Source organism: Helianthus annuus, chromosome 16, assembly GCF_002127325.2.
Source record: "Helianthus annuus cultivar XRQ/B chromosome 16, HanXRQr2.0-SUNRISE, whole genome shotgun sequence".
Taxonomy (NCBI): domain Eukaryota; kingdom Viridiplantae; phylum Streptophyta; class Magnoliopsida; order Asterales; family Asteraceae; genus Helianthus; species Helianthus annuus.
Window position 1 is genome coordinate 28,164,749 of NC_035448.2, and position 9,990 is coordinate 28,174,738.

At 30.9% G+C, this 9,990-nt stretch overlaps 1 long non-coding RNA gene across 3 annotated transcripts; it reads right to left on the reverse strand.

Moving 5' to 3' along the window:
- Positions 1–1,779: 1,779 nt before the first annotated feature.
- LOC110916087 lies at positions 1,780–9,782 on the reverse strand. 3 transcript variants are annotated; one of them, XR_002579491.2, is made up of 5 exons: positions 9,577–9,782; positions 8,795–8,975; positions 8,134–8,266; positions 7,497–7,624; positions 1,780–2,395 (listed from the first exon to the last, which is right to left on the reverse strand). It is a non-coding gene; the product is annotated as an uncharacterized LOC110916087 (long non-coding RNA). The 3 variants fall into 3 exon arrangements; XR_002579490.2 differs by lacking the exon at positions 1,780–2,395 and having other exon boundaries at positions 7,218–7,624; positions 9,577–9,781; XR_002579492.2 differs by lacking the exon at positions 1,780–2,395 and having other exon boundaries at positions 7,218–7,624; positions 8,795–8,838; positions 9,577–9,778.
- Positions 9,783–9,990: the final 208 nt, after the last annotated feature.

Consider the following 9,990-nt stretch of genomic DNA (forward strand, 5'->3'; position numbering starts at 1 on the left):
TATGATTTGGTCATCTGAAAGGATCTTTGGTGTTAGTTTTGATTTTGGTTACGTTATACATATGTTGTTATTAAATGTTTAAACCTTTGTGATGTGTGTCAATGATTCAATGTATGAAAGTTTACAACTTTTGATGGATGGTGGTATGTAACTCATAGAATGTCTAGAAGTTGAAACTTGAAAGTAGGTTGAAAAGTGGGTCGGTAACTTCTTTCGATTTTGGGAATTGTAGGTAATGGTTTTTATTTGTTATGCACATGTGCAGGTGTCGTTAAATATACCAAAAAAACAACGGATCGGCCTCGGTGTTCAAAACGTTAAAGACAAACGAAAGAAAGCCGGTAAACGACAAAAAGCCACCCGCTTGTGCAACAAATGCAACAAGTATGTTTTTTGACCACGATTCCCACAATTGCGATAAAATCAAAGCTGCCAAACTTGCTGCACGAGCAGCTAAACATGCTGCTGATATCGCCGCTGTCCAACCCGACCCGTATGATTCTGATTCTGATGACACTGATGTTGATCTCGATGACACCGACGATGACACCAATGATGACATTGATGAGTATAATTCTTCTGATTACGATGCATCTGACTACCCCGCCTCCATGCAAAAACCTCCCGTACCCGAGCGAACAAACGTTAGGCGTGAATCTGAACAGTCTTTTGAGCCTGATCAAAGCCTTAGGCGTTCAACCAGACGTCGCAAACCATCCAACATAGCTCGTGATTCTTGATTGATGTTTTATATATTACAACTTATGATTACCGAATTTATCTAATTATGACTACCAGTGTTTGTTTTGTTTATTTTTTATTAGTACCCATTTAACTTACAATATTGATATTGATGATTTACTTGTCATATGCACATGTGCATATGTATTTACAAATTTGTTTTGTTTATTTTTTATTAGTACCTATTTAACTTACAGTATTGATATTGATGATTAACTTGTCATATGCACATGTGCATATGTATTTACAAGTTGATTAACTTGTCATATGCACATGTGCATATGTATTTACAAGTATTTTACGTTTTTTAAAACAACCTGTTTACCAATATAATATTGTTTAACATTATACATGTTACTAGTATGAATTTAAAACCATTTGTTAGCTATACCCAATTGTAATACATTATACAAACTCAACCTTTAATCTGTGTGTTTTATCACTTTATGCACATACTGTATGCACATGTGCATACGGGTCATTTAACTTACTAATCAACGTAACATGCCATATTTTAACAAACATATAAATTTATAACTAATAACACTATATGCACATGTGCATACGGGTCATTTAACTTGTAACATACCATATTTTAACAAACATCTACATTTATAACTAATAACACTGTATGCACATGTGCATACGGGTCATTTAACTTATTAATCAACGTAACATGCCATATTTTAACAAACATATAAATTTATAACTAATAACGTGCATTTATATTACTTTATGCACATGTGCATATTGTCATTTAACCATATTATTGCACATGTGCATAAACAACAAACATTTATATTACTTTATGCACATGTGCATATTGTCATTTAACCATATTATTGCACATGTTCATAAACAACAAACAATACGAACTTGTTACTGTAACCATATTAATTCACGTGTGCATAAACAACAAACTATATGAACTATAAATCCAAACATTGATCACCATATCACCCATCCAACATAACAATTTGTACAATACACATTACCAATTTGCTAATATTCCAACTTCTCAATATATCAATCAACAAATATTAGTAACACCATTATCTAATTCCAACCACAACTAACCAAAACTGTAACATGCATCATAACTGTACCAACTTGTTACCTTCCTAACACAACCATCTAACATGCCTAACCAAACAAAACAATCCAACATATCAGTTTAATGTTCAAATATCACTAATTAACTAGAAATACTACCTACGTGTCATGAACTTCTACCCTCAAACTTTATCCCCATTCTTCCATTTGCTAAGAGTGTTCCAGCATTTTTCTTGTTTTGCTCTCTCTTCTTTCAACAATTTCCTCATTCTTTCATCTCCCAAATTTTGTATTGCTTTTCTTGCGAGGTACATAACCGTTGTCTTGTACACGTTCGCCTCTGATAGTAACAGTTTTGTTGCAATCTTCATCCTCAGGTTTTGCAATTGCATGTCTTGAATATTTTTTTGCGTACTAAAACCGCATTCAAACTCGACATCACTCCCTTTGTACATCTCCATGTGCCTCATAGCAAATACGCCACAATCGTTGAAATTATCGCTCGTCGCCCATCCCAATTTTTTCTTCGTCAACTGCGCGGCTGTCATGCGTGTCGCGCTTAGATGTTTAACATTCTTCAAATACCCAACCATGTAATTTTCTGCAAAAAATAATAATATTGAATGTTACTACATGTCCTATTCATATATCCATAATCGCCTTTTCCCTGATGTATTGTATTTTTTATCTTCATAATTCAAAATAGCCGCCCAACAATCTATCACGTTTTGTGAGATCCATTGCCCATGCTCCAATGTGTTTATAAAAAAATGAGCGTGTTGTCATTCCATGTGAGGTTTCAAAAATAGTTGAGCTGTAATCGTCCCAATAAATTACATCAATTATGTTCTGTATGCACATGTGCATAAAATACATTACATATACTATACACCATATTTTTATGCCAAAAATTCATCAGCCCATATCAGTTATGTTCTGTATGCACATGTGCATAAAATACATTACATATACTATACACCATGTTTTTATGCCAAAATTCATCAGCCCATATACCTACACTAAATTTTTAACTACCCTTCAAATCACAACAGCCGCTAACCTAATCAATCGCAACCAACCAGACCCTCATAACATGTGAACATTATAAACAACCCACATATTTGTTCCGAATTTAGTGATTAAATGCGCAATATACTCAAAAATCAACAATATAATCATCAATATGCAAACAAATCAACAATATGCAAACGAAATATGCAAACGAGTCAACAATATGCAAACGACGTGATATATATTTAGGTTACAATGCATATTATGCACAAGTGCATACGTATAAATGAATCAAAACTATATTATGCTACAAAAATACAAACATATTTTATTACATTATTCACATGTGCATCAACATATCTGTGCAAATATGCATGTGTGCATACATATAACTATTGCATAACACACACCAAATCAGATATGAATCCACCAAACAATGCCTTAATAACATAATCTGATAAACTTAGTACGTTAACCTATGCATATGTGCATACCACTATAGCACACAATAAAACACGAATTCCTTCACACTTTATTCATATCACACTATGCACTTTATTCATACCACACTATGCACAGGTGCATAAATATATCTATGTAATCATAAATATGCACATATGCACATGTGCATACAATCTATGCAATCATAACACTTTATTCATATCACATTATGCACATGTGCATAAATATATCTATGAAATCATAAATATGCACATGTGCATACAATCTATGCAATCATTATTATGCACATGTGCATACATATATATATATATTACATAACACATACCATAATTATGCACAACAGTCTGCTACAACAATATATATGAATCTACCAAAATTACAGTCTGATGTATGAATCTACCAAAACTACAGTCTGCTACAACAATATATGGATCTAGCAAAACTAAAGTCTGCTTCAACAATCTACTTGAACGAACACATAACTAACACACTATCATATATTTATGAATCGACTATGATCATATACGGATTCAAAATTTTGTATGAACTCGCAAATCTCTTCGTGTAAAAAAAAAAAAAAAAAAAAAAAAAAAAGCTCACCGATTTATCGATTTTCCTTGATTTCGATTCAAATGTGGCCGTTTTGCCCTAATTTCGAGTAGACGGTTGATGTCACGGTTGATGTGCCGGCCGGCGATATCGACGATGATCATGATGATCGTATGTCGAACGATGATGTTGAACGCGCCGAATCTGTGATCGTCGCTAAGAATCGATAAGAATCGATAATGAACCCCAGATCGTATTGGGGAGATTTTGTGTTTGGGAGATTTTTTGTTTGGATATAGCAGTTATCGGACACCAGATCGTATTATGTAACGTAGTTAATTTCAGTTTTCAGTTCCGCGGGAATTTTATAATTTTTTTGGTTATTTACAAATTTGCCACTCGTTCACATTGGTTCTCGCGGTTCTCGCAATAAAGGTGGTTCTCGCATGAACCCCTCCCTATATATATATATATATATATATATATATATATATATATATATATATATATATATAACACTAACAATTACTCTGCTACCATTAACAACTTAACATTTTGCAACTTGTAAAACACTAACAATTGTAGCAAATAGGAACGGACTATGACTTAAAACACTAATATTTAACGTTAACAATTAAGACTTAAAACACTAATAGCAGCAATAAAAAGAAAGACGAATCGTAGAACTAAAAAGAAAGATATTGATATCATAAAATCGGTGATATATTGGTCCAATATTGGTCAAATATCAGCCAATATCATTGATATTATCGATAACGATATTTTACACCGATATCTAAGCAAGGGACCGATATATCACTGATATATCATATATCAGAAAATTAACTATATTGTATAGGAGTTAATGTTTAAAAAATCAATTGTTAATAATTAATTCCTTAAATCAATTTTATTGAAAACACTAGCAACTACCTTGCCAAAGAAAAACAAACTAGTATTAACAACCCCCGCGTTGCGGCGGGGTCGAACGCCAATGCCACATTACTATCAGCGACCACCAACAATGAAGTTGCAACGTGTTAATACGAATAAATTAAAACGAAACGTAAAACATATAAAAAAATAACTAAGTCGATCTAGGATCCGAGCGTTACGATTAACCTGTCAAACGGAAAAAATAAACGACGTAAAATCGATTAACCACACACGCACGTTGCGCCGTGTTAACTCACAAAATTATTTATAGTACTTAAATGAAATACAATTTTTTCTTTAGTGGATACAACCCACTAAGAATTATGTGACAAATCATAATGCATAAATATGTTGCAAATTATATACCCCCATGTTGTGGTGGAGGCGTAAAACCGTGCTAAGTAGCTCCAATATTATATCACCGTGAACGACCATCAACACCAAAAAGGTTCGTGTAAAAAAAGAAATAAAAAATGAAATATAAAACCAAACGAAAAGTAGACGATGAAACAATGTTGAACCAATCACTCTAAATGTAAAACATAGAAAACAATAACTAAGTTGTTCTAGAACCGCGCGTTGTGACGGCTTGTTGTATAGGAAAACTACGCGTAAAAACATTGAATCATACACGCACGTTGTAGCATGTTAACTCGCAAAATTAAATTTGACCAAAACATAACACAAAAAATTTGTATGGGTTAAAAGTGATTCTAACCAATCACTTTATATGTTTTACATTTTAGAGATAAAAGAACAAAAATATAAGTACAACTCATCAAACTTATGGTATAACCCTTGATGTCAACATATGTTAAGTACAACCCATGAAATATATAATACAACCCTTGATGCCAACATGTGTTTCAAATTGATATTATATAAATGTACGGGACGGATTACAAAAATTAAAAATTACACCAACAATCTCATTTAAGGAATGGAATTTTCGATTTATTGTTCACCCACAAAAATCCCAATGTTTAAACCTTAATTAGGATTTTCCCATCGCATGGTGTGAAATCTTTGGACGAACCAAACTCTACGAAGTTGCAATATATAAATGTAACAACAAAAACAAAATAAATTATAGCAATTAAAAGAAACATGTGGTGACGTGATGTAGCGACCCAAATTGCGCCGTTTTCATAAGAATTCACATCGCTTATTTAGTTTTTTTCTAAAAAAGCTGACATCCGAAAGTTATAAGATAAAAATGAAATTATTGGCTAAAAGCGTATATTATTTATTGTATAAGCATTGATTTGAAACTTAAAAAAAAAACAATGTAGCGGCTATAGTTATTTTTGTGATGTTATCTAATATAAAATAAACGGTATAATAAATAGAAGTGTAAAAAAATAATATAGACGATGTAAATCAAAATAAATTAACATTTTTAATTTTTAACTACTTATGTTTCACCGATAATAACGATCATAAAAAATCTAAAATCGAAAAGATTTGATATAAGAGTGTATTATTATTTTGTGATATTTATTTATATAATACATATAGCAAACATGTGATACTTTAGTGGTAAAACAATAAAGTAAAAACAAGTTGTAGCTAAAAAGCAAACATAAAAAATAACTTTAAAAAAAAACAATATAGTGGCTATAGTTATTTTTGTGATATTATTTAATATAAAATAAACGGTTTAATAAATATAAGTATAGACGACGTAAAAGCAAAATAAATTAATATTTTTAATTTTTAACCACTTATGTTTCACCAATAATAATAATGATCATAAAAAATATAAAGCCGAAAAAATTTGATATAAGAGTGTATTATTATTTTATGATATTTATTTATATAATACATATAGCAAACATGTGATACTTTACTGGTAAATCAAAAAAAAAAAAAAATTGTAGCTAAAAAACAAACATAAAAAAACTCAAAAAAAAAAAAAACAATGTAGCGGCTATAATTATTTTTGTGATGTTATTTAATATACAATAAACGGTTCAATAAATAGAAGTGTAAAAAAATAATATAGATGACGTAAAATCAAAATAAATTAAATTTTTAAGTTTTAACCACTTATGTTTCACCAATAATAATCATCATAAATATCTAAAGCCGAAAAGATTTGATATAAGAGTGTATTATTATTTTATGATATTTATTTATATAATACATATAGCAAACATGTGATACTTTAGTGGTAAAACAAAAAAAGTTAAAAAAAAATTATAGCTAAAAACAAATATAAAAAAGCTCATGTAGCTAACATGATATGGTTTAATATATACTAGGTTAGAGCCCGCGTACACACGCGGTTTAACAAATGAAAATATTATACAGCTTTAATTTATAATCAAGTGAAATAAAATATATTAACTTAAATAAGTTGAAAATTAAATACACATAATTTTTAAACAAAATATATAAATTGTTCATACATCTCTAAATAAGTCAGAATAATTTCATTTAGTTATAGTGGTTTAAACTTGGTATCATCATCAAAACATCTTCATATCTTCATGATATACTTGCAAACCATAAAATTTAGTGAATTCAAATCAAACCATCACTTGACAAAACGTTTTTGACATATTACAAACCCGACATACACGGGCTACTAATTACTATGGGCCGCTCAGCATTACCAATAACCCCTTACTCCAAGCAACAACTTTTGTTTCAAACTTTTTTGTTCTCGTCTAAATTGTGTGTCCACCTAATAAAACCTAATGAACGCTATCATTTCAAGATCAATAAATGTGAATACTTACCTCAAGAAACCATACAGATTCATTAGATTTGGAGTTCTTTTTTATAATCAAGATTCTATCTTCGTTCAAAAGAACACATAAATTGTCTGAGTAATTCTGGTTTTGTTCCTAGAACCGTTGGTATTACCCTGTAAGCAACAAAAACCACGACCTTTATTGCATGAATAGTCAATTCAGACTACAATGAAAATAAAAAATAAAATAATATTCAAAACTCAGCATTCACCGGTTAATTTCTTGAAAATAAGAACTACACTTGACATTAGCTGGTGGGAAGGCTACCAAAACATGTCTATATTCACCTTCTAAGTAAACTAATAGATAGAGATTGCATGCTTTAATATATTTTAGGTGATTTTCAATCCATTTGACCTGTTTACTTCATACCTAGGTTCTTTATTTGACCCGACAGAGATTAAAAAGGTAAAGGGTAACCCAAAATCAACCAACTCACAATTAAGTGGGTAACAAAAGCATTCACCCGTTAAAAGGCATAAAACGATGAAGAATGAAAATGGTCCTTCTAGATACAAAAAGAAAGTGTAATTTTCCTTCCATTTAAAAGCTAGCAAGAATAAATAATATATAGTTATAAACTTACAACTGGTAGACAATTAACACAAAAATACACCCTCACCTTGACTTTGTCAGTATCTTGATCCCAGCTGAAAGGTCTAAGTGTAATGTATTTTAATGCGAGTTCAGTAGCCACTTTGGATTTGTTGAAACTGAAACTGGAGTTGGAATGAGTGCAACTGAAGCAACATCATCTGCTTGCCACATAAGTCCAAACAATCAAATATGTAAAAGGAATTGATTAGAATCAAAAGATCAAATCATACTCTATACTACATGAATCATTTTAACGCGCTATATTTTAAATTATCTCACCACTCAAGAAAAGAAATAATAGAAGCTGGAAGAGGATGACCAGTCTAAATACCCATGCTATCAAAATATTTTGTACAAATCCAAAAAAAGATAGCTCAACGGTATCGTGATAGACCCTTCAAAGTATACAACATCATTTTAATCAGTTATTGCTAAGAAAGCTCAAGCTTCAACCTATACCACAAGTCGATCTAGAAAATTTTCACATTTATAACCAGCATTTAGACATACCGATACATAATCCTCACCATAAATCGCCCAGGTAGCTTTTCGCCTCTTATGGGCTATTAGCATGGTTCTTTTAAATGTCATATTATAAACAATTCAGTTAACCCAAATAAAGTTAAGAAAAAGTAAATTCAAATTCTTGTAAGAAATTTAAGGAGCAAAAAAATAGGCTAACTGACCTAAATAGAGTGTCTTGGCATACTCTGAACAAACTTCTTCACTTCTGTCAAAAGACCAAAAGATTCACTCAATAACCCAACTATTTAAAGAAGCATAATATCTAGTTTAGCCTCAATAACTTGATCTTTAACTAAAGTTGCCTGCTTCAAAAGCACATCATAAACCAAACGCCTTTATCATCTGTAAACATTTACAAAAATAAATAAAAGCATCCTTTAAATAATCAATTTCTTAAGGATAATAAGACTCTCACTCACATTGGACATGTAGAATCAATTTAAATAATCAACCATATATAATTTTTTATTATAAAAACTCCTTGAAACCATTAATTAATATATATATATATGATGAGATTTAATGTTAAAAAGAACTCCTTAGTGTTTGGCATACTTCTTTAACAAATATGAAAGGCTAACACCATGTAAATTTTTAGTACGTGGATAAGGAGAACACAACTTTCAAACAATGTAACAGTTTTAACATGAAAAAGTTCCTCACTAATCAAAGATTCTTGAAATTCCTCAGCAAATTAAGCACTGATGAATCGATTTGCAACAGTGGCTATGGGTTAATCATATACACATTAGTAATACACAAACTAAAGAAGTGAAGAACATCTATCGAAGATAAAAGTTAGAACACGACTACAAATATGCAATCGAAGAGCAAATAACGGATGATTACAAAAGTGGATGTAAGATTGTTGAAGAAATAACGGATGATTATAAAAGTGGACGTAAGATTGTTGAAGAAGAAAAGAAGGATTTAATAACCATACCTTGTAGATCGCTGTGCATTGAAGGGAAGAAGAAGGAATTGGCTTAGAGATTGGCTAAGAGATTTTGACGCTAGGGTTTCTGCAAAAGAGGGATAAGGGGTTCTTTTGTTTCTAATGGATCCGAATCAAGAGGAATTCGGGTATGTATAGACCCATATACGAACTCATTCTCAATACCAAACCCCCGCCAAAATCAACAATTCATTCATCTAAAAAGTTGCCACGTGTACACATTGAGTTTACTTTATTATATAGTAAGATAAGATTACTATATAATATATAGATAGATTAATAAGTGATTGTGATAAATGGAAATCTGAAAAGAAAAGGTGTATAAGGAAAAAGGTGTTAATTAATTCACACGAGAATCTTCTGAATTAGGCACAAATATTACTTAGATAGTTAATGATCTTA